Genomic DNA, 19212 nt, shown 5'->3' on the forward strand with positions numbered 1-19212 from the left:
ATCCTGTCGTTGCACCACGCACTGTGCTGCTACGACAATTTAAGAAAGAGACGCTCACGGCTTGCCGCGCTGTTTTCGTCGCGGGTAATCAGTGCTACGGCTTCCGAGACAGAAAACATTGGCAGCGGTGGGATTCGAACCCACGCCTCCGAAGAGACTGGTGCCTGAAACCAGCGCCTTAGACCGCTCGGCCACGCTACCTACGCGCCACGGCGGTCACAGGAGCTGCGTTCTTACCCACGAGACCACACCGCAATGGCACAAAAACGAGAAGTAAAAATTGGCAGCGGTGGGATTCGAACCCACGCCTCCGAAGAGACTGGTGCCTTAAACCAGCGCCTTAGACCGCTCGGCCACGCTACCTGCGTCAGTGTTCTTCGCTTTTGTGGAAACAGTGCGCGACACAGCTCCCTGTTCTGCTGCAACTGGCTGCTCATCCATTGCACCTCAAACAACTGCCCTTTTCGAATAGAGATTAACTACACAGGCAGCTGCCCGCGCTCTGGTGCGGCGGCATTGCGTGTTGATAATGAACTGGTAGTGCCACCTGCAGCCTGCGGAACATGAGTGAAAAATGAAGAGGGCACTGTGATTTCAAACACTGAGTCACAATCGTCACTGCAGCGACAGCAAGGCAAAACTTTAAAATTTGCCGTGACCAGGATTCGAACCTGGGTTATTGCGGCCACAACGCAATGTCCTAACCACTAGACGATCACGGCCACGGAAGCACCGCCGAGAGCAGTTCTCGCGACTGCAAGTGGCGATGCACAGCAAAGCTCAGCCCACACACCACTGTGTCTCCCCACAGCTGTGTCAGACGCGGTCTCCATTACATGTATACTGGCAAGCGAACGTGTCTGCGCTGTTAGGACACTAAGCAGTGTGGTTAGCTGCATTCAACCCCCGTGGCAATGTCTTGCAGTCCTCCAGCTCTGTTGACCACAGGTAGGTGCCTCGATAAGAGGTGGATACATGTCGCATCGCTCTCGCCGTCACTTGTCACCACGAATCGTACTTAACGTAGTTTTCTGCAAGCGTCAGCGGAGCGTCAGTCGAGCTAAGTCGGGACAAGTCGCATAAGAGGAGCAACAAAATGCGCATTTCCGGTACCGGGAATCGAACCCGGGCCTCCTGGGTGAGAGCCAGGTATCCTAGCCACTAGACCACACCGGATAACGACGCCAGGGCTCCTCCTGCGAACACAGCAAGCTATACACAATCTACTTGACGACAACGGCAAAAATTAGCGTTTCCACCTTATAGAACGTCGTGCTCTGGACACATTTCGTGGAGACGAACGCCAGCAATCGTGACACCAAACTGCGCCTGTGAATCCTGTCGTTGCACCACGCACTGTGCTGCTACGACAATTTAAGAAAGAGACGCTCACGGCTTGCCGCGCTGTTTTCGTCGCGGGTAATCAGTGCTACGGCTTCCGAGACAGAAAACATTGGCAGCGGTGGGATTCGAACCCACGCCTCCGAAGAGACTGGTGCCTGAAACCAGCGCCTTAGACCGCTCGGCCACGCTACCTACGCGCCACGGCGGTCACAGGAGCTGCGTTCTTACCCACGAGACCACACCGCAATGGCACAAAAACGAGAAGTAAAAATTGGCAGCGGTGGGATTCGAACCCACGCCTCCGAAGAGACTGGTGCCTTAAACCAGCGCCTTAGACCGCTCGGCCACGCTACCTGCGTCAGTGTTCTTCGCTTTTGTGGAAACAGTGCGCGACACAGCTCCCTGTTCTGCTGCAACTGGCTGCTCATCCATTGCACCTCAAACAACTGCCCTTTTCGAATAGAGATTAACTACACAGGCAGCTGCCCGCGCTCTGGTGCGGCGGCATTGCGTGTTGATAATGAACTGGTAGTGCCACCTGCAGCCTGCGGAACATGAGTGAAAAATGAAGAGGGCACTGTGATTTCAAACACTGAGTCACAATCGTCACTGCAGCGACAGCAAGGCAAAACTTTAAAATTTGCCGTGACCAGGATTCGAACCTGGGTTATTGCGGCCACAACGCAATGTCCTAACCACTAGACGATCACGGCCACGGAAGCACCGCCGAGAGCAGTTCTCGCGACTGCAAGTGGCGATGCACAGCAAAGCTCAGCCCACACACCACTGTGTCTCCCCACAGCTGTGTCAGACGCGGTCTCCATTACATGTATACTGGCAAGCGAACGTGTCTGCGCTGTTAGGACACTAAGCAGTGTGGTTAGCTGCATTCAACCCCCGTGGCAATGTCTTGCAGTCCTCCAGCTCTGTTGACCACAGGTAGGTGCCTCGATAAGAGGTGGATACATGTCGCATCGCTCTCGCCGTCACTTGTCACCACGAATCGTACTTAACGTAGTTTTCTGCAAGCGTCAGCGGAGCGTCAGTCGAGCTAAGTCGGGACAAGTCGCATAAGAGGAGCAACAAAATGCGCATTTCCGGTACCGGGAATCGAACCCGGGCCTCCTGGGTGAGAGCCAGGTATCCTAGCCACTAGACCACACCGGATAACGACGCCAGGGCTCCTCCTGCGAACACAGCAAGCTATACACAATCTACTTGACGACAACGGCAAAAATTAGCGTTTCCACCTTATAGAACGTCGTGCTCTGGACACATTTCGTGGAGACGAACGCCAGCAATCGTGACACCAAACTGCGCCTGTGAATCCTGTCGTTGCACCACGCACTGTGCTGCTACGACAATTTAAGAAAGAGACGCTCACGGCTTGCCGCGCTGTTTTCGTCGCGGGTAATCAGTGCTACGGCTTCCGAGACAGAAAACATTGGCAGCGGTGGGATTCGAACCCACGCCTCCGAAGAGACTGGTGCCTGAAACCAGCGCCTTAGACCGCTCGGCCACGCTACCTACGCGCCACGGCGGTCACAGGAGCTGCGTTCTTACCCACGAGACCACACCGCAATGGCACAAAAACGAGAAGTAAAAATTGGCAGCGGTGGGATTCGAACCCACGCCTCCGAAGAGACTGGTGCCTTAAACCAGCGCCTTAGACCGCTCGGCCACGCTACCTGCGTCAGTGTTCTTCGCTTTTGTGGAAACAGTGCGCGACACAGCTCCCTGTTCTGCTGCAACTGGCTGCTCATCCATTGCACCTCAAACAACTGCCCTTTTCGAATAGAGATTAACTACACAGGCAGCTGCCCGCGCTCTGGTGCGGCGGCATTGCGTGTTGATAATGAACTGGTAGTGCCACCTGCAGCCTGCGGAACATGAGTGAAAAATGAAGAGGGCACTGTGATTTCAAACACTGAGTCACAATCGTCACTGCAGCGACAGCAAGGCAAAACTTTAAAATTTGCCGTGACCAGGATTCGAACCTGGGTTATTGCGGCCACAACGCAATGTCCTAACCACTAGACGATCACGGCCACGGAAGCACCGCCGAGAGCAGTTCTCGCGACTGCAAGTGGCGATGCACAGCAAAGCTCAGCCCACACACCACTGTGTCTCCCCACAGCTGTGTCAGACGCGGTCTCCATTACATGTATACTGGCAAGCGAACGTGTCTGCGCTGTTAGGACACTAAGCAGTGTGGTTAGCTGCATTCAACCCCCGTGGCAATGTCTTGCAGTCCTCCAGCTCTGTTGACCACAGGTAGGTGCCTCGATAAGAGGTGGATACATGTCGCATCGCTCTCGCCGTCACTTGTCACCACGAATCGTACTTAACGTAGTTTTCTGCAAGCGTCAGCGGAGCGTCAGTCGAGCTAAGTCGGGACAAGTCGCATAAGAGGAGCAACAAAATGCGCATTTCCGGTACCGGGAATCGAACCCGGGCCTCCTGGGTGAGAGCCAGGTATCCTAGCCACTAGACCACACCGGATAACGACGCCAGGGCTCCTCCTGCGAACACAGCAAGCTATACACAATCTACTTGACGACAACGGCAAAAATTAGCGTTTCCACCTTATAGAACGTCGTGCTCTGGACACATTTCGTGGAGACGAACGCCAGCAATCGTGACACCAAACTGCGCCTGTGAATCCTGTCGTTGCACCACGCACTGTGCTGCTACGACAATTTAAGAAAGAGACGCTCACGGCTTGCCGCGCTGTTTTCGTCGCGGGTAATCAGTGCTACGGCTTCCGAGACAGAAAACATTGGCAGCGGTGGGATTCGAACCCACGCCTCCGAAGAGACTGGTGCCTGAAACCAGCGCCTTAGACCGCTCGGCCACGCTACCTACGCGCCACGGCGGTCACAGGAGCTGCGTTCTTACCCACGAGACCACACCGCAATGGCACAAAAACGAGAAGTAAAAATTGGCAGCGGTGGGATTCGAACCCACGCCTCCGAAGAGACTGGTGCCTTAAACCAGCGCCTTAGACCGCTCGGCCACGCTACCTGCGTCAGTGTTCTTCGCTTTTGTGGAAACAGTGCGCGACACAGCTCCCTGTTCTGCTGCAACTGGCTGCTCATCCATTGCACCTCAAACAACTGCCCTTTTCGAATAGAGATTAACTACACAGGCAGCTGCCCGCGCTCTGGTGCGGCGGCATTGCGTGTTGATAATGAACTGGTAGTGCCACCTGCAGCCTGCGGAACATGAGTGAAAAATGAAGAGGGCACTGTGATTTCAAACACTGAGTCACAATCGTCACTGCAGCGACAGCAAGGCAAAACTTTAAAATTTGCCGTGACCAGGATTCGAACCTGGGTTATTGCGGCCACAACGCAATGTCCTAACCACTAGACGATCACGGCCACGGAAGCACCGCCGAGAGCAGTTCTCGCGACTGCAAGTGGCGATGCACAGCAAAGCTCAGCCCACACACCACTGTGTCTCCCCACAGCTGTGTCAGACGCGGTCTCCATTACATGTATACTGGCAAGCGAACGTGTCTGCGCTGTTAGGACACTAAGCAGTGTGGTTAGCTGCATTCAACCCCCGTGGCAATGTCTTGCAGTCCTCCAGCTCTGTTGACCACAGGTAGGTGCCTCGATAAGAGGTGGATACATGTCGCATCGCTCTCGCCGTCACTTGTCACCACGAATCGTACTTAACGTAGTTTTCTGCAAGCGTCAGCGGAGCGTCAGTCGAGCTAAGTCGGGACAAGTCGCATAAGAGGAGCAACAAAATGCGCATTTCCGGTACCGGGAATCGAACCCGGGCCTCCTGGGTGAGAGCCAGGTATCCTAGCCACTAGACCACACCGGATAACGACGCCAGGGCTCCTCCTGCGAACACAGCAAGCTATACACAATCTACTTGACGACAACGGCAAAAATTAGCGTTTCCACCTTATAGAACGTCGTGCTCTGGACACATTTCGTGGAGACGAACGCCAGCAATCGTGACACCAAACTGCGCCTGTGAATCCTGTCGTTGCACCACGCACTGTGCTGCTACGACAATTTAAGAAAGAGACGCTCACGGCTTGCCGCGCTGTTTTCGTCGCGGGTAATCAGTGCTACGGCTTCCGAGACAGAAAACATTGGCAGCGGTGGGATTCGAACCCACGCCTCCGAAGAGACTGGTGCCTGAAACCAGCGCCTTAGACCGCTCGGCCACGCTACCTACGCGCCACGGCGGTCACAGGAGCTGCGTTCTTACCCACGAGACCACACCGCAATGGCACAAAAACGAGAAGTAAAAATTGGCAGCGGTGGGATTCGAACCCACGCCTCCGAAGAGACTGGTGCCTTAAACCAGCGCCTTAGACCGCTCGGCCACGCTACCTGCGTCAGTGTTCTTCGCTTTTGTGGAAACAGTGCGCGACACAGCTCCCTGTTCTGCTGCAACTGGCTGCTCATCCATTGCACCTCAAACAACTGCCCTTTTCGAATAGAGATTAACTACACAGGCAGCTGCCCGCGCTCTGGTGCGGCGGCATTGCGTGTTGATAATGAACTGGTAGTGCCACCTGCAGCCTGCGGAACATGAGTGAAAAATGAAGAGGGCACTGTGATTTCAAACACTGAGTCACAATCGTCACTGCAGCGACAGCAAGGCAAAACTTTAAAATTTGCCGTGACCAGGATTCGAACCTGGGTTATTGCGGCCACAACGCAATGTCCTAACCACTAGACGATCACGGCCACGGAAGCACCGCCGAGAGCAGTTCTCGCGACTGCAAGTGGCGATGCACAGCAAAGCTCAGCCCACACACCACTGTGTCTCCCCACAGCTGTGTCAGACGCGGTCTCCATTACATGTATACTGGCAAGCGAACGTGTCTGCGCTGTTAGGACACTAAGCAGTGTGGTTAGCTGCATTCAACCCCCGTGGCAATGTCTTGCAGTCCTCCAGCTCTGTTGACCACAGGTAGGTGCCTCGATAAGAGGTGGATACATGTCGCATCGCTCTCGCCGTCACTTGTCACCACGAATCGTACTTAACGTAGTTTTCTGCAAGCGTCAGCGGAGCGTCAGTCGAGCTAAGTCGGGACAAGTCGCATAAGAGGAGCAACAAAATGCGCATTTCCGGTACCGGGAATCGAACCCGGGCCTCCTGGGTGAGAGCCAGGTATCCTAGCCACTAGACCACACCGGATAACGACGCCAGGGCTCCTCCTGCGAACACAGCAAGCTATACACAATCTACTTGACGACAACGGCAAAAATTAGCGTTTCCACCTTATAGAACGTCGTGCTCTGGACACATTTCGTGGAGACGAACGCCAGCAATCGTGACACCAAACTGCGCCTGTGAATCCTGTCGTTGCACCACGCACTGTGCTGCTACGACAATTTAAGAAAGAGACGCTCACGGCTTGCCGCGCTGTTTTCGTCGCGGGTAATCAGTGCTACGGCTTCCGAGACAGAAAACATTGGCAGCGGTGGGATTCGAACCCACGCCTCCGAAGAGACTGGTGCCTGAAACCAGCGCCTTAGACCGCTCGGCCACGCTACCTACGCGCCACGGCGGTCACAGGAGCTGCGTTCTTACCCACGAGACCACACCGCAATGGCACAAAAACGAGAAGTAAAAATTGGCAGCGGTGGGATTCGAACCCACGCCTCCGAAGAGACTGGTGCCTTAAACCAGCGCCTTAGACCGCTCGGCCACGCTACCTGCGTCAGTGTTCTTCGCTTTTGTGGAAACAGTGCGCGACACAGCTCCCTGTTCTGCTGCAACTGGCTGCTCATCCATTGCACCTCAAACAACTGCCCTTTTCGAATAGAGATTAACTACACAGGCAGCTGCCCGCGCTCTGGTGCGGCGGCATTGCGTGTTGATAATGAACTGGTAGTGCCACCTGCAGCCTGCGGAACATGAGTGAAAAATGAAGAGGGCACTGTGATTTCAAACACTGAGTCACAATCGTCACTGCAGCGACAGCAAGGCAAAACTTTAAAATTTGCCGTGACCAGGATTCGAACCTGGGTTATTGCGGCCACAACGCAATGTCCTAACCACTAGACGATCACGGCCACGGAAGCACCGCCGAGAGCAGTTCTCGCGACTGCAAGTGGCGATGCACAGCAAAGCTCAGCCCACACACCACTGTGTCTCCCCACAGCTGTGTCAGACGCGGTCTCCATTACATGTATACTGGCAAGCGAACGTGTCTGCGCTGTTAGGACACTAAGCAGTGTGGTTAGCTGCATTCAACCCCCGTGGCAATGTCTTGCAGTCCTCCAGCTCTGTTGACCACAGGTAGGTGCCTCGATAAGAGGTGGATACATGTCGCATCGCTCTCGCCGTCACTTGTCACCACGAATCGTACTTAACGTAGTTTTCTGCAAGCGTCAGCGGAGCGTCAGTCGAGCTAAGTCGGGACAAGTCGCATAAGAGGAGCAACAAAATGCGCATTTCCGGTACCGGGAATCGAACCCGGGCCTCCTGGGTGAGAGCCAGGTATCCTAGCCACTAGACCACACCGGATAACGACGCCAGGGCTCCTCCTGCGAACACAGCAAGCTATACACAATCTACTTGACGACAACGGCAAAAATTAGCGTTTCCACCTTATAGAACGTCGTGCTCTGGACACATTTCGTGGAGACGAACGCCAGCAATCGTGACACCAAACTGCGCCTGTGAATCCTGTCGTTGCACCACGCACTGTGCTGCTACGACAATTTAAGAAAGAGACGCTCACGGCTTGCCGCGCTGTTTTCGTCGCGGGTAATCAGTGCTACGGCTTCCGAGACAGAAAACATTGGCAGCGGTGGGATTCGAACCCACGCCTCCGAAGAGACTGGTGCCTGAAACCAGCGCCTTAGACCGCTCGGCCACGCTACCTACGCGCCACGGCGGTCACAGGAGCTGCGTTCTTACCCACGAGACCACACCGCAATGGCACAAAAACGAGAAGTAAAAATTGGCAGCGGTGGGATTCGAACCCACGCCTCCGAAGAGACTGGTGCCTTAAACCAGCGCCTTAGACCGCTCGGCCACGCTACCTGCGTCAGTGTTCTTCGCTTTTGTGGAAACAGTGCGCGACACAGCTCCCTGTTCTGCTGCAACTGGCTGCTCATCCATTGCACCTCAAACAACTGCCCTTTTCGAATAGAGATTAACTACACAGGCAGCTGCCCGCGCTCTGGTGCGGCGGCATTGCGTGTTGATAATGAACTGGTAGTGCCACCTGCAGCCTGCGGAACATGAGTGAAAAATGAAGAGGGCACTGTGATTTCAAACACTGAGTCACAATCGTCACTGCAGCGACAGCAAGGCAAAACTTTAAAATTTGCCGTGACCAGGATTCGAACCTGGGTTATTGCGGCCACAACGCAATGTCCTAACCACTAGACGATCACGGCCACGGAAGCACCGCCGAGAGCAGTTCTCGCGACTGCAAGTGGCGATGCACAGCAAAGCTCAGCCCACACACCACTGTGTCTCCCCACAGCTGTGTCAGACGCGGTCTCCATTACATGTATACTGGCAAGCGAACGTGTCTGCGCTGTTAGGACACTAAGCAGTGTGGTTAGCTGCATTCAACCCCCGTGGCAATGTCTTGCAGTCCTCCAGCTCTGTTGACCACAGGTAGGTGCCTCGATAAGAGGTGGATACATGTCGCATCGCTCTCGCCGTCACTTGTCACCACGAATCGTACTTAACGTAGTTTTCTGCAAGCGTCAGCGGAGCGTCAGTCGAGCTAAGTCGGGACAAGTCGCATAAGAGGAGCAACAAAATGCGCATTTCCGGTACCGGGAATCGAACCCGGGCCTCCTGGGTGAGAGCCAGGTATCCTAGCCACTAGACCACACCGGATAACGACGCCAGGGCTCCTCCTGCGAACACAGCAAGCTATACACAATCTACTTGACGACAACGGCAAAAATTAGCGTTTCCACCTTATAGAACGTCGTGCTCTGGACACATTTCGTGGAGACGAACGCCAGCAATCGTGACACCAAACTGCGCCTGTGAATCCTGTCGTTGCACCACGCACTGTGCTGCTACGACAATTTAAGAAAGAGACGCTCACGGCTTGCCGCGCTGTTTTCGTCGCGGGTAATCAGTGCTACGGCTTCCGAGACAGAAAACATTGGCAGCGGTGGGATTCGAACCCACGCCTCCGAAGAGACTGGTGCCTGAAACCAGCGCCTTAGACCGCTCGGCCACGCTACCTACGCGCCACGGCGGTCACAGGAGCTGCGTTCTTACCCACGAGACCACACCGCAATGGCACAAAAACGAGAAGTAAAAATTGGCAGCGGTGGGATTCGAACCCACGCCTCCGAAGAGACTGGTGCCTTAAACCAGCGCCTTAGACCGCTCGGCCACGCTACCTGCGTCAGTGTTCTTCGCTTTTGTGGAAACAGTGCGCGACACAGCTCCCTGTTCTGCTGCAACTGGCTGCTCATCCATTGCACCTCAAACAACTGCCCTTTTCGAATAGAGATTAACTACACAGGCAGCTGCCCGCGCTCTGGTGCGGCGGCATTGCGTGTTGATAATGAACTGGTAGTGCCACCTGCAGCCTGCGGAACATGAGTGAAAAATGAAGAGGGCACTGTGATTTCAAACACTGAGTCACAATCGTCACTGCAGCGACAGCAAGGCAAAACTTTAAAATTTGCCGTGACCAGGATTCGAACCTGGGTTATTGCGGCCACAACGCAATGTCCTAACCACTAGACGATCACGGCCACGGAAGCACCGCCGAGAGCAGTTCTCGCGACTGCAAGTGGCGATGCACAGCAAAGCTCAGCCCACACACCACTGTGTCTCCCCACAGCTGTGTCAGACGCGGTCTCCATTACATGTATACTGGCAAGCGAACGTGTCTGCGCTGTTAGGACACTAAGCAGTGTGGTTAGCTGCATTCAACCCCCGTGGCAATGTCTTGCAGTCCTCCAGCTCTGTTGACCACAGGTAGGTGCCTCGATAAGAGGTGGATACATGTCGCATCGCTCTCGCCGTCACTTGTCACCACGAATCGTACTTAACGTAGTTTTCTGCAAGCGTCAGCGGAGCGTCAGTCGAGCTAAGTCGGGACAAGTCGCATAAGAGGAGCAACAAAATGCGCATTTCCGGTACCGGGAATCGAACCCGGGCCTCCTGGGTGAGAGCCAGGTATCCTAGCCACTAGACCACACCGGATAACGACGCCAGGGCTCCTCCTGCGAACACAGCAAGCTATACACAATCTACTTGACGACAACGGCAAAAATTAGCGTTTCCACCTTATAGAACGTCGTGCTCTGGACACATTTCGTGGAGACGAACGCCAGCAATCGTGACACCAAACTGCGCCTGTGAATCCTGTCGTTGCACCACGCACTGTGCTGCTACGACAATTTAAGAAAGAGACGCTCACGGCTTGCCGCGCTGTTTTCGTCGCGGGTAATCAGTGCTACGGCTTCCGAGACAGAAAACATTGGCAGCGGTGGGATTCGAACCCACGCCTCCGAAGAGACTGGTGCCTGAAACCAGCGCCTTAGACCGCTCGGCCACGCTACCTACGCGCCACGGCGGTCACAGGAGCTGCGTTCTTACCCACGAGACCACACCGCAATGGCACAAAAACGAGAAGTAAAAATTGGCAGCTTTTTTTTTTTTTTTTTTTTTTTTTTTTTTTTACTTTTTTTTTTTTTTTTTTTTTTTTTTTTAAACGAGAAGTAAAAATTGGCAGCTTTTTTTTTTTTTTTTTTTTTTTTTTTTGTTTTTTTTTTTGTTTTTTATCTTCGTTTTTTTTTTTTTTTTTTTTTTTTTTTTTTTTTTTTTTTTTTTTTTTTTTTTTTTTTTTTTTTAGGGCCTCCCAACTCCCCTTATAGCCCGGCCTTGCGCTCTCCAATTTATGCCTTCTTCGGCGAGCTTCTTTAGCTATAAAAGAAAACGGTGCTTCTTGCAAACAGAAAGGATGAATTGTTGTACTGTCCATTCAGCTGAAAAACCGTAAACTCTTCGGTATGGTTCCGTGAGCGTCGACGTCCTCCGGTAGACGTTGGTGGTCAAGATGATGTGATGGAATCGGAGATACTGGGTGGCTTTGAGGAAAGTTTCTTGTGGCTGTTTACCGCTAGCGAAGCATCGAAGGAAAACTAAAAACCCTCTTGAATTGAAAGTGCAGGCCTATAATGACAGCAAAGCAGTCGCTCGGCGCCTACACGCCTTAAAATAAAAAATGAAAGAATAACAGCGCATCAGGCGCTTGCCACCTAAAAGCAATAAAGAAAGAAGAAAATTTGAAAAAAAGAATAAAAAATCAAATTACTGCCTGAGTTAGTCCTCTCAGTAACAGGGAAGGAACACCCTTCACACGTCCCTTGATATTACATTCAAAATGCTTCGTGGCGGCCATTAAAATAAGTAATGAAAAAAGTCACAAAAATTAAAAATATCGACACATGTCAAAGGAATGAGTAGACTCACAAACGTTCCGAACTGTCCGGCGGATCACGAAAAGGAAAACACAATCCTCTCCGACGTGTTAAGAAGAAAGTAAAAAAAAATCCACTTTTCTTAAAAACCAAACAATCTCCGTGGCAGCGCGGTGCGCAACGCCACCGTGAATGTACGTCAATGACGGAGGAACCAGACGGTATAAAAAATGAATAAAAACAGAAAAAAATCACTAAACGACAACGAAACACAAACACACATGAACACAGGATAAAACTTTGTTAAACTTTTCGTCGTCGTTGCCACGTTGCAGTCCGGCACAAGCAGAAGCATCGTACTTGTTGAATGTTGCACTGTTCCTGTAGCATTCAATTTACATTAACTACGTATCCGGACCCGGAGACAATGCAAAACACAGAAGGAAAAAAAAAGTCGCAGCAGTGCAGTGTTAATTACAACAGTTTGTCGTGGGCAAATGCGAGTGCAATTTGCAGAAAATTGGCAAAGATTTTGTGATAATCTTTCCTGGTTTTAATGAGGTCATGTTGCGTGGACAAATGAACTAGATAGGCATAGTCGTCCGTAAGTCGCAATTGCAGGAGGGCGAACACAGTGTGAGCCACGATCCATACAGTGGCGGCACGCTTCGTATGCGGATATGGGTTGAAGTCTGGGATCAAAGCCGTGTCCGCAGAAAAAGCGGCAGCGCTGGTCCGGTTGATAAGTGCGAGCATCCTGGCGGCAATGTTCCAAATCGACAGTGACCTTTGGCACACGAAACGATGTTCTAAGGTGTCGTCTTGGCGACAGTCTTCACACAAGCTCGATGGAGATAAGTGAATGCGGCGCAACTTTTCGTTGGTGGGGAGAATTCGGTTAACCACTTGGTACCAAAAGCTGCTGACGTCCGCTGACAGGAAGGGAGCGTGAACGTGAGCCCACGCCGTCCTCCACGCAGATCGCGGGTAGCGCGCCTCCATCTTATTACCGACTGGCCGTCCTCTTAGTCCCTGGTAGACACGTTTCACAGTCCGTGTTCGATAGTCGAGTACATCGGGGGCAAGATAACTTTTTTGAATGTAGTATTCTCGAACATAACGCAGCTGAAACGGTATTGCAGTCGGGTCGAGAGGTGCCGCTGCAGATAGAGGCCGATGAATAGCGAACAGAACAGCTGTGGGGCTCGACGGATCCTGTTCAATGGTGACGCTCGTCCGATGAAGGAGCAACGCTGCGGCTTTCATAGCAAAATGAATGAGGCCGAGTCCACCCTGTTCGCGCGGCAAAGTACATGTTTCGTAAGACACCTTGAAAATATGTCCCCGCCACAATAGCCAATAGACTGCCTGTGTTATGGCTCTGCCCAAATTCTTGGGTACCTGAAATAACTGAGCGAGGTACCAGGCTTTGCTGAGCAAGAAAACATTTATTAAAATCACCCGCTGTGTTAATGCGAGGGTGCGAGTAGCGGACAGGCTAGCCATAGCTCGTATGCCATTTAAGACAAGACGCCAGTTGTAGGACGCTGTCTGTAACAGATTGGCGTGAAAGCGAACACCCAAAATCTTGTGTTCCTGCTTCACTGTAAACCATGGGCGTTTGAAGCCCCGTGTCGCCGCATATATAGGCAGAAAAACCGTCTTACGGGTATTGATGCTCGCACCAGATGCACGTTCATACTGCGTAAGAACAGCGCGTATTGTATCAAAGTCGGTAGCCGAGGACACCAAGAGGCCAAGGTCGTCAGCATAAGCGCGACAAACGTGCTTCTCATCCCCAATACGTATTCCCCTACAAACACTGTGCAACTTACGCAACAAAGGATCTAAGGAAATGGCGTAAAGCGCCATTGACAGAGGGCACCCTTGTTTGACTGAACAGCAGAGCGGAACAGGTTTCGATAAAAGCCCATTGATACTAATCCGTGAGGTGGAATTTTTGAAAAGGTTAAAAATCATAGTTATATACTTTACACCGAAACCAAACTTCTGGAGCACCCGTCGGAGATATAGATGGCTAACTCTGTCAAAAGCCATTGCAAAATCGATAGATAAAATGCCAAAAGGAATCCTATTCGTCGAAGCATAGGCAATGGCATCTCGGTATGTCGACACAGCACCATAGAGAGTGCGTTGAGGTACTGCACAGTATTGAAAGGGACTAATCAGTTTCTTCATAACCAGCTTCAAGCGGGAGGAGACACATTTGGTGAAGAGTTTGTAATCACCATTAAGAAGGGTGAGTGGTCTAAGATTGCACAGTTTCCTGGTGACTGGAACCTTTGGAACCAAGACCACAATACCTTCCAAGAAGGACGCAGGGACATCCACACCATTTAAAATTTCATTAAAAACATCAGTCAGGGCAGAGCCAAACAAGTGCCAGAAATGCATATAAAATTCCGGTGGCAACCCATCAGCGCCCGGTGACTTATTCTGGGAACACAGTTTTAAGACATCACCCACTTCGTCCACGGTAAAGTTTTCTGTGAGGCGACGGCGATCCGCTACGGATAAGACGTACGGAACGTCGTGGAGAAGCGCGGAAATCGCGGCAGCATCAGTGTATTTCTCACTGAAAAGTTCGATGAAGTGACGGTGGGCCTCGGCAAGAATTGCCGCCTGGCTATTAAGCCGCGCACCGTCAGCTGATTCCAGCTCTGTGACGTAACGTCGCTTCGCGCGCCGGCGTTCGCGCAGCTGATGAAACACGGAAGGCGCTTCATCAGCCAGCGCCCCGGGGGCTCGGCTCCGTACGACAGATCCGCGTAACGATTCCCTTTTCAAATCCAGAAGACGGAGTTTGATACGCCGAATTGTCGCCATCCGAAGAGCGGGATTAGTTGTGTGCAGGTGGATGGCATCATTTAAACAGCTCTCGTAAAAGTGCAATGTAGAACGCTCCCAGTGAGCAACATCCTGACCGAACTCCAGGATGGCCTTGCGTAATGCCGGCTTAACAAATTCTACCCACCAAGACAAAGTGGAGGCATATAGACCGCGATATTTCAGCACCCTCTGCCACACACGCACGATAACCGGCGCAAAATGTGGATGTGAGAGATGTCGCACATTAAACTTCCATAATCGACTGGCGCGGGGTTTAATCGCCAACAGAGAATGAAAGCGGCAGACATACGCACAATGATCGGAAAAAATCACGGGGTGAACAGAGGATTCCGTAAGACAGTGCTGTTTATCACGAGAAACATAAATCCTATCGAGCCGACTCCTTCCCGTGGGATAAAAGAAAGTAAAGCCCACGTCCCGCGGGTGTAAATAACACCACGAGTCAATTAAATTCATCTCAGTAACGAGCGTCTGTAATTCTAGGCACTTATAAGGCCGTGGCTCCTGATCTCTATCGTCCAGCACGCAATTAAAATCGCCGCCCATGACTACGGGCAGGTGGGGGCCCTGTAAAAGGTGACAAATGTCACTGCTATAAAACACACGGCGACGTGGCTGCCCGTCGGCACCAGAAGGGGCGTACACGTTAATATATCGTACGTTGTTGATCGTGCAGGCTACACCACGACCGTTAGGAATTGTGGCGACATTACTATAATCATGACCAACACGAATTAAAATGGCAGTACCACAATTACACTCGATATCAAAGTTCAAGAGCACTTGATAGCCCGGAATGGAGTGAAGTATATCTATCACAACCTCCTGCAAAAACACTACATCAGCAGCAATGTAATTTATAAAACCCACAAAACTTGCAAACTTCACAGGCGACTCCAACTTATTAAGATTAATAGTAGCCACAACTGATGGAGGGCTTGCTACCATAAACAACAGGGAAAAACAAAGAAAACAAATTAGACAGCAGGAGTGGACCCACCCTCCTCCTCCATATCGTCTGCCCAGTCACAACGTTCAAACGGTGCAGCTGAAGTGGGCGGTTCTTGTGTGGGAGGTGCGGACGCGGAATCCTGTGAAGGGGGACGCGTGCGACGCTGGGGGGTGTCTTCCGCCTTACGCTTAACCGAAAGTTGTGCCGGGTTCGTTGCCTGAGACGTCGTAGTGTCCATTGCTAGATTTACATCAGAGTGGTGCAACATTTCCTTTAACTGCTGGACAACCTGTTCCCGCCTGTCTGCCGACACACTTGTCGTAGGCGCCGGCTGACTGCTCGCCACAGGACGCTGTGGACGACGCCCCGTCGCAACCGACGGCCGTGATTCGACTACGGGGCGGGGCAAGGGCTTGTGCGCCGGCTTTTGCACAGATTTTTGTTTTTGTTTTGACTTCGGACGGGGAACCTGCTTCCATTCCGGAGACGGGCTGCGTTCTCCGCGAGAAAAAGACCGTGTGTCTAAAATCCGCGAACTACTGGCACTGCGGAAGCGGTCAGTATTGCCACGCCTCTCCGAAACACTTTCACGCCTTGGCTTTGGTTCCTGTGAGGCAGGAGCCGCGTCCGGAACACCCTGAAGCACGGAAGTAGATGGTGACGAATCCACAACAGCAACAGGGGGGGTAACCACCTGAACGGGTTCTGATCCGGTCCGCTCCGGAACTACTGGCCCAGCCGGAGGCGGAAGCAATACAGTAGCTACGGGAACTGACTGAGAAGAAACGGACATGTTTTGAACAGAATCAAGTCCGGTTGCAGTGGCATCGACATCCATCGCGACCGCATCAACTAAAGGCGTTGCCGTTTCTGCGGAACGTGCCGGTGAACGGGGAACACCTAACAACACGGCCGCGTACGACGCGTCGTCATCTTGCCCACGGGGCGGTAACTGCACAGGGCGCCTACGCCGAGGACAATTTTGCCGAAAATGGTCGGTGGCATTGCAATAGGAACACGTTTGCGGCTGACCACTATACGAAATAAAAGCCCGGTGGCCGGCCATAACCAAAAACGAGGGAACGTGCTTCCTCACAATCATCTTGACACTACGGATACCGTTCTCAACCTGATATATGTAAGCGGACGACCACTTTTCCTTCGTAATCGACAAAACTGTGCCATAAGGCATAAGGCTACGAGCTATTGTCTCATTCCTAGTCTCAAACGGCAGATTGAATACCCGAACATTTCGAATACCAAATCCAGCATTCGACAGAGTCACATTGCTAATTGTCCCATCAGAGTGTTTGAATTTACGTACGCCACCGTTTTCACTGACAAGGGCATCGCACAATTCCGGACATTTCAATTTTACAAACAAAGAGTTCAGGAACGCGTCTAATTGCAAGCCTAACACATCACTTTCAGGAATTTTCAAGTCATTTTTCATCCACGAATGAATTTCAAAAGCAGACGGTCGGGTTACGTTTCTATCAAACTCGCATTGGATATTATTTTCTCGGTCTTCGGAATCCATGTTAACTTACAGTTCAGCTGACTAGTGCAGCGAAGAAACAGTCACCGCGATGAACCGCCGCCGACCGCGAAGCACACGTAAACACCGCCCGACACGCCGGAGCGAGCGCGCGATGTGTTCGGGCCCACGACTCCGAAGAGACTGGTGCCTTAAACCAGCGCCTTAGACCGCTCGGCCACGCTACCTGCGTCAGTGTTCTTCGCTTTTGTGGAAACAGTGCGCGACACAGCTCCCTGTTCTGCTGCAACTGGCTGCTCATCCATTGCACCTCAAACAACTGCCCTTTTCGAATAGAGATTAACTACACAGGCAGCTGCCCGCGCTCTGGTGCGGCGGCATTGCGTGTTGATAATGAACTGGTAGTGCCACCTGCAGCCTGCGGAACATGAGTGAAAAATGAAGAGGGCACTGTGATTTCAAACACTGAGTCACAATCGTCACTGCAGCGACAGCAAGGCAAAACTTTAAAATTTGCCGTGACCAGGATTCGAACCTGGGTTATTGCGGCCACAACGCAATGTCCTAACCACTAGACGATCACGGCCACGGAAGCACCGCCGAGAGCAGTTCTCGCGACTGCAAGTGGCGATGCACAGCAAAGCTCAGCCCACACACCACTGTGTCTCCCCACAGCTGTGTCAGACGCGGTCTCCATTACATGTATACTGGCAAGCGAACGTGTCTGCGCTGTTAGGACACTAAGCAGTGTGGTTAGCTGCATTCAACCCCCGTGGCAATGTCTTGCAGTCCTCCAGCTCTGTTGACCACAGGTAGGTGCCTCGATAAGAGGTGGATACATGTCGCATCGCTCTCGCCGTCACTTGTCACCACGAATCGTACTTAACGTAGTTTTCTGCAAGCGTCAGCGGAGCGTCAGTCGAGCTAAGTCGGGACAAGTCGCATAAGAGGAGCAACAAAATGCGCATTTCCGGTACCGGGAATCGAACCCGGGCCTCCTGGGTGAGAGCCAGGTATCCTAGCCACTAGACCACACCGGATAACGACGCCAGGGCTCCTCCTGCGAACACAGCAAGCTATACACAATCTACTTGACGACAACGGCAAAAATTAGCGTTTCCACCTTATAGAACGTCGTGCTCTGGACACATTTCGTGGAGACGAACGCCAGCAATCGTGACACCAAACTGCGCCTGTGAATCCTGTCGTTGCACCACGCACTGTGCTGCTACGACAATTTAAGAAAGAGACGCTCACGGCTTGCCGCGCTGTTTTCGTCGCGGGTAATCAGTGCTACGGCTTCCGAGACAGAAAACATTGGCAGCGGTGGGATTCGAACCCACGCCTCCGAAGAGACTGGTGCCTGAAACCAGCGCCTTAGACCGCTCGGCCACGCTACCTACGCGCCACGGCGGTCACAGGAGCTGCGTTCTTACCCACGAGACCACACCGCAATGGCACAAAAACGAGAAGTAAAAATTGGCAGCGGTGGGATTCGAACCCACGCCTCCGAAGAGACTGGTGCCTTAAACCAGCGCCTTAGACCGCTCGGCCACGCTACCTGCGTCAGTGTTCTTCGCTTTTGTGGAAACAGTGCGCGACACAGCTCCCTGTTCTGCTGCAACTGGCTGCTCATCCATTGCACCTCAAACAACTGCCCTTTTCGAATAGAGATTAACTACACAGGCAGCTGCCCGCGCTCTGGTGCGGCGGCATTGCGTGTTGATAATGAACTGGTAGTGCCACCTGCAGCCTGCGGAACATGAGTGAAAAATGAAGAGGGCACTGTGATTTCAAACACTGAGTCACAATCGTCACTGCAGCGACAGCAAGGCAAAACTTTAAAATTTGCCGTGACCAGGATTCGAACCTGGGTTATTGCGGCCACAACGCAATGTCCTAACCACTAGACGATCACGGCCACGGAAGCACCGCCGAGAGCAGTTCTCGCGACTGCAAGTGGCGATGCACAGCAAAGCTCAGCCCACACACCACTGTGTCTCCCCACAGCTGTGTCAGACGCGGTCTCCATTACATGTATACTGGCAAGCGAACGTGTCTGCGCTGTTAGGACACTAAGCAGTGTGGTTAGCTGCATTCAACCCCCGTGGCAATGTCTTGCAGTCCTCCAGCTCTGTTGACCACAGGTA

General features: G+C 52.4%; 38 non-coding genes across 38 annotated transcripts; all 38 read right to left on the reverse strand.

Moving 5' to 3' along the window:
* Positions 1-119: 119 nt before the first annotated feature.
* On the reverse strand, positions 120-201 carry Trnal-cag. Its single transcript has one exon. It is a non-coding gene; the product is annotated as a tRNA-Leu (tRNA).
* An 80-nt stretch (positions 202-281) lies between these two features.
* On the reverse strand, positions 282-363 carry Trnal-aag. Its single transcript has one exon. It is a non-coding gene; the product is annotated as a tRNA-Leu (tRNA).
* A 287-nt stretch (positions 364-650) lies between these two features.
* Positions 651-722, reverse strand: Trnah-gug. Its single transcript has one exon. It is a non-coding gene; the product is annotated as a tRNA-His (tRNA).
* A 382-nt stretch (positions 723-1104) lies between these two features.
* Positions 1105-1176, reverse strand: Trnae-cuc. Its single transcript has one exon. It is a non-coding gene; the product is annotated as a tRNA-Glu (tRNA).
* A 278-nt stretch (positions 1177-1454) lies between these two features.
* Positions 1455-1536, reverse strand: Trnal-cag. The gene has a single exon. It is a non-coding gene; the product is annotated as a tRNA-Leu (tRNA).
* An 80-nt stretch (positions 1537-1616) lies between these two features.
* On the reverse strand, positions 1617-1698 carry Trnal-aag. The gene has a single exon. It is a non-coding gene; the product is annotated as a tRNA-Leu (tRNA).
* Positions 1699-1985: 287 nt separating this feature from the next.
* On the reverse strand, positions 1986-2057 carry Trnah-gug. The gene has a single exon. It is a non-coding gene; the product is annotated as a tRNA-His (tRNA).
* Positions 2058-2439: 382 nt separating this feature from the next.
* Trnae-cuc lies at positions 2440-2511 on the reverse strand. The gene has a single exon. It is a non-coding gene; the product is annotated as a tRNA-Glu (tRNA).
* A 278-nt stretch (positions 2512-2789) lies between these two features.
* Trnal-cag lies at positions 2790-2871 on the reverse strand. The gene has a single exon. It is a non-coding gene; the product is annotated as a tRNA-Leu (tRNA).
* Positions 2872-2951: 80 nt separating this feature from the next.
* Trnal-aag lies at positions 2952-3033 on the reverse strand. Its single transcript has one exon. It is a non-coding gene; the product is annotated as a tRNA-Leu (tRNA).
* Positions 3034-3320: 287 nt separating this feature from the next.
* Trnah-gug lies at positions 3321-3392 on the reverse strand. The gene has a single exon. It is a non-coding gene; the product is annotated as a tRNA-His (tRNA).
* Positions 3393-3774: 382 nt separating this feature from the next.
* On the reverse strand, positions 3775-3846 carry Trnae-cuc. Its single transcript has one exon. It is a non-coding gene; the product is annotated as a tRNA-Glu (tRNA).
* Positions 3847-4124: 278 nt separating this feature from the next.
* Trnal-cag lies at positions 4125-4206 on the reverse strand. The gene has a single exon. It is a non-coding gene; the product is annotated as a tRNA-Leu (tRNA).
* Positions 4207-4286: 80 nt separating this feature from the next.
* On the reverse strand, positions 4287-4368 carry Trnal-aag. Its single transcript has one exon. It is a non-coding gene; the product is annotated as a tRNA-Leu (tRNA).
* Positions 4369-4655: 287 nt separating this feature from the next.
* Trnah-gug lies at positions 4656-4727 on the reverse strand. The gene has a single exon. It is a non-coding gene; the product is annotated as a tRNA-His (tRNA).
* Positions 4728-5109: 382 nt separating this feature from the next.
* On the reverse strand, positions 5110-5181 carry Trnae-cuc. Its single transcript has one exon. It is a non-coding gene; the product is annotated as a tRNA-Glu (tRNA).
* Positions 5182-5459: 278 nt separating this feature from the next.
* On the reverse strand, positions 5460-5541 carry Trnal-cag. Its single transcript has one exon. It is a non-coding gene; the product is annotated as a tRNA-Leu (tRNA).
* Positions 5542-5621: 80 nt separating this feature from the next.
* Trnal-aag lies at positions 5622-5703 on the reverse strand. Its single transcript has one exon. It is a non-coding gene; the product is annotated as a tRNA-Leu (tRNA).
* A 287-nt stretch (positions 5704-5990) lies between these two features.
* On the reverse strand, positions 5991-6062 carry Trnah-gug. Its single transcript has one exon. It is a non-coding gene; the product is annotated as a tRNA-His (tRNA).
* A 382-nt stretch (positions 6063-6444) lies between these two features.
* Positions 6445-6516, reverse strand: Trnae-cuc. Its single transcript has one exon. It is a non-coding gene; the product is annotated as a tRNA-Glu (tRNA).
* Positions 6517-6794: 278 nt separating this feature from the next.
* On the reverse strand, positions 6795-6876 carry Trnal-cag. Its single transcript has one exon. It is a non-coding gene; the product is annotated as a tRNA-Leu (tRNA).
* Positions 6877-6956: 80 nt separating this feature from the next.
* On the reverse strand, positions 6957-7038 carry Trnal-aag. Its single transcript has one exon. It is a non-coding gene; the product is annotated as a tRNA-Leu (tRNA).
* A 287-nt stretch (positions 7039-7325) lies between these two features.
* Trnah-gug lies at positions 7326-7397 on the reverse strand. The gene has a single exon. It is a non-coding gene; the product is annotated as a tRNA-His (tRNA).
* A 382-nt stretch (positions 7398-7779) lies between these two features.
* Positions 7780-7851, reverse strand: Trnae-cuc. The gene has a single exon. It is a non-coding gene; the product is annotated as a tRNA-Glu (tRNA).
* A 278-nt stretch (positions 7852-8129) lies between these two features.
* Trnal-cag lies at positions 8130-8211 on the reverse strand. The gene has a single exon. It is a non-coding gene; the product is annotated as a tRNA-Leu (tRNA).
* Positions 8212-8291: 80 nt separating this feature from the next.
* On the reverse strand, positions 8292-8373 carry Trnal-aag. Its single transcript has one exon. It is a non-coding gene; the product is annotated as a tRNA-Leu (tRNA).
* Positions 8374-8660: 287 nt separating this feature from the next.
* Positions 8661-8732, reverse strand: Trnah-gug. Its single transcript has one exon. It is a non-coding gene; the product is annotated as a tRNA-His (tRNA).
* Positions 8733-9114: 382 nt separating this feature from the next.
* Trnae-cuc lies at positions 9115-9186 on the reverse strand. Its single transcript has one exon. It is a non-coding gene; the product is annotated as a tRNA-Glu (tRNA).
* A 278-nt stretch (positions 9187-9464) lies between these two features.
* On the reverse strand, positions 9465-9546 carry Trnal-cag. The gene has a single exon. It is a non-coding gene; the product is annotated as a tRNA-Leu (tRNA).
* An 80-nt stretch (positions 9547-9626) lies between these two features.
* Positions 9627-9708, reverse strand: Trnal-aag. Its single transcript has one exon. It is a non-coding gene; the product is annotated as a tRNA-Leu (tRNA).
* Positions 9709-9995: 287 nt separating this feature from the next.
* Positions 9996-10067, reverse strand: Trnah-gug. Its single transcript has one exon. It is a non-coding gene; the product is annotated as a tRNA-His (tRNA).
* A 382-nt stretch (positions 10068-10449) lies between these two features.
* Positions 10450-10521, reverse strand: Trnae-cuc. The gene has a single exon. It is a non-coding gene; the product is annotated as a tRNA-Glu (tRNA).
* Positions 10522-10799: 278 nt separating this feature from the next.
* Positions 10800-10881, reverse strand: Trnal-cag. The gene has a single exon. It is a non-coding gene; the product is annotated as a tRNA-Leu (tRNA).
* Positions 10882-17576: 6695 nt separating this feature from the next.
* On the reverse strand, positions 17577-17648 carry Trnah-gug. The gene has a single exon. It is a non-coding gene; the product is annotated as a tRNA-His (tRNA).
* A 382-nt stretch (positions 17649-18030) lies between these two features.
* Trnae-cuc lies at positions 18031-18102 on the reverse strand. Its single transcript has one exon. It is a non-coding gene; the product is annotated as a tRNA-Glu (tRNA).
* A 278-nt stretch (positions 18103-18380) lies between these two features.
* On the reverse strand, positions 18381-18462 carry Trnal-cag. Its single transcript has one exon. It is a non-coding gene; the product is annotated as a tRNA-Leu (tRNA).
* An 80-nt stretch (positions 18463-18542) lies between these two features.
* On the reverse strand, positions 18543-18624 carry Trnal-aag. Its single transcript has one exon. It is a non-coding gene; the product is annotated as a tRNA-Leu (tRNA).
* Positions 18625-18911: 287 nt separating this feature from the next.
* Trnah-gug lies at positions 18912-18983 on the reverse strand. The gene has a single exon. It is a non-coding gene; the product is annotated as a tRNA-His (tRNA).
* Between the last annotated feature and the right edge of the window lie 229 nt (positions 18984-19212).

Source organism: Schistocerca piceifrons, unplaced genomic scaffold (assembly GCF_021461385.2).
Source record: "Schistocerca piceifrons isolate TAMUIC-IGC-003096 unplaced genomic scaffold, iqSchPice1.1 HiC_scaffold_1962, whole genome shotgun sequence".
NCBI classification, from domain to species: Eukaryota; Metazoa; Arthropoda; class Insecta; order Orthoptera; family Acrididae; genus Schistocerca; species Schistocerca piceifrons.